The 2,127-nt window shown below is 37.0% G+C and overlaps 1 protein-coding gene across 1 annotated transcript in view; it reads right to left on the reverse strand.

The window, feature by feature from the left end:
• Positions 1-2,127, reverse strand: part of LOC106528421 (UDP-glucuronic acid/UDP-N-acetylgalactosamine transporter) — a 20,375-nt gene that overhangs the window by 10,078 nt on the left and 8,170 nt on the right. The window lies entirely within an intron of this gene.

The following is a 2,127-nucleotide window of genomic DNA, read 5'->3' on the forward strand; positions in this document are numbered from 1 at the left end:
CTAATGTAATATGACAGACGCTAATGTAATGATTGAGCATCATAAACAAATTAAGTGTCAGACAGGCCGGTTTATTCAGATATTTTCTACATCCAGTATTTGTGTTTTTCAACATTTCCAAAGAAAAAGGAGAAAGAAAAAGTGTGTCAGCTGTGGGTCGGCTTCAGATACAGCCTGCATCATTGTGAAACTGAAGCATAATTCTTTGTGATAAAAATAAATTGATTAAACAATTCTTTGTGACCTGAAACACTTGTTTTTTTGTTTGTTTTTACTGAAGTTAAAATTATTGTAGTTTACAGCAAAAACTTCTATAGTTGTTTTATTCAAGAAATATTTGCTAAACACACACATACATACATATGTAAACACACAGGAAGAAAATATATTATATACAGTATACACATACACACACACACACACACACACACACACACACACTTACACTTGAAAGATTAATTTTATTATTTTAAATGTCTAAGACTCAGTTCTGATTAATAAATATATGCATGAATATCCAGCTGGTCAGAACTCAATGTGAAAACACATCTGTGAAACACAAAACACTTATTTGAAGCCATTGTTTGAGTCATTTAAATTAGTTATTTTAAATTTCCATAACTATAAAATTCACAATTTCCTCAGCTTTATTTTGAACCATAGTTTGTAAAAATAATCAAGCAAGAAATAAGGAAGTTATAAGAGTTTTTCATCAGGATGACGCCTCACAGTCCATTGACCTCCATTCATTTTGTCGAGGCTCCTCAACGCAGAACAGAGCACCAGTGCGTGCACGTCAATGTAGCAACGCCCAATCCAGTAACACATATCAATGCTCCCACTAATGTTTAGTTAAATGTTCCTGTTTTTCAAACCAGTTTTGTCAGGTGACCCATGTTTTAAAAATGATTCAAATTGAGTTTATTTACTTCTTGAACAGAAAAATGTGCCTTTTAAGAGACTTATTTTATATGTATTTTACACTGTTTTAAGTGTCACATTGGTTTATTGACAGATAACCTCAAAATTGTACTTAAATTTGAATGAGCTTCTTGGAAACAATGTAGACACGTTGAAGGTATTTAAACAAAATATTTCTTAATACGGCAGATTAACAATGATATCTGTGTTATATTATGTAAATAAAAGTAAATGTATTCAGTTGATGATAAACTGAGTAAAGTGTTAGAATTGTGTTTCTCCAGTTTTGTTAATGTTTTCTGTATTCTTTTGTTGTCGATTTTTTTAGCAGACTTACAGTTTTCAGTTTGCTTTGATCTTTATTCTCCGTGGTGTCCATTTCCCCCCTGTCTCTTTTTATTAACTAAACATCCATTTCTTTAATTGACAGTTTCAACATGTGTACTATGACCTCAGTGAAAACAGTGACTGGCCCCCTCGTGTGGTTTAATGATGAACTGCGTGATTCTTGATAAAGAGAAACGTTTTGAAGAAATCAATTTGATGACCCATAAAACATCACTAATGACCCCACTGTAGGTCAGGACCACAGCTTTGGGAATGAATGCCTTAGAAGTTTGTCTCTATCAACAGCCTGAACACTCCCCTTGGTTTAATTCTTCTTTGTCTTTCTGCTGTTCCCTCTTCAGGGGCCTCCACAGTCTTCTGTACTCGCTCCATCTACCTCCATGTCCTCTCTAACTGCATGTCTAATATCCTTCAACCAAAATACCAACAGTCCCTCCTCTGGACACGTCCAAACCAGTATACCAACTGTCCCTCCTCTGGACATATCCAAACCAGTATACCAACTGTCCCTCCTCTGGACACGTCCAAACCAGTATACCAATTGTCCCTCCTCTGGACACGTCCAAACCAGTATACCAACTGTCCCTCCTCTGGACACGTCCAAACCAGTATACCAACTGTCCCTCCTCTGGACATGTCCAAACCAGTATAACAACTGTCCCTCCTCTGGACACGTCCAAACCAGTATAACAACTGTCCCTCCTCTGGACATATCCAAACCAGTATACCAACAGTCCCTCCTCTTGACACGTCCAAACCAGTATATTAACTGTCCCTCCTCTGGACATGTCCAAACCAGTATACCAACTGTCCCTCCTCTGGACACGTCCAAACCAGTATACCAACTGTCCCTCCTCT

Source organism: Austrofundulus limnaeus, unplaced genomic scaffold (assembly GCF_001266775.1).
Source record: "Austrofundulus limnaeus strain Quisiro unplaced genomic scaffold, Austrofundulus_limnaeus-1.0 Scaffold378, whole genome shotgun sequence".
Classification (NCBI taxonomy): Eukaryota; Metazoa; Chordata; class Actinopteri; order Cyprinodontiformes; family Rivulidae; genus Austrofundulus; species Austrofundulus limnaeus.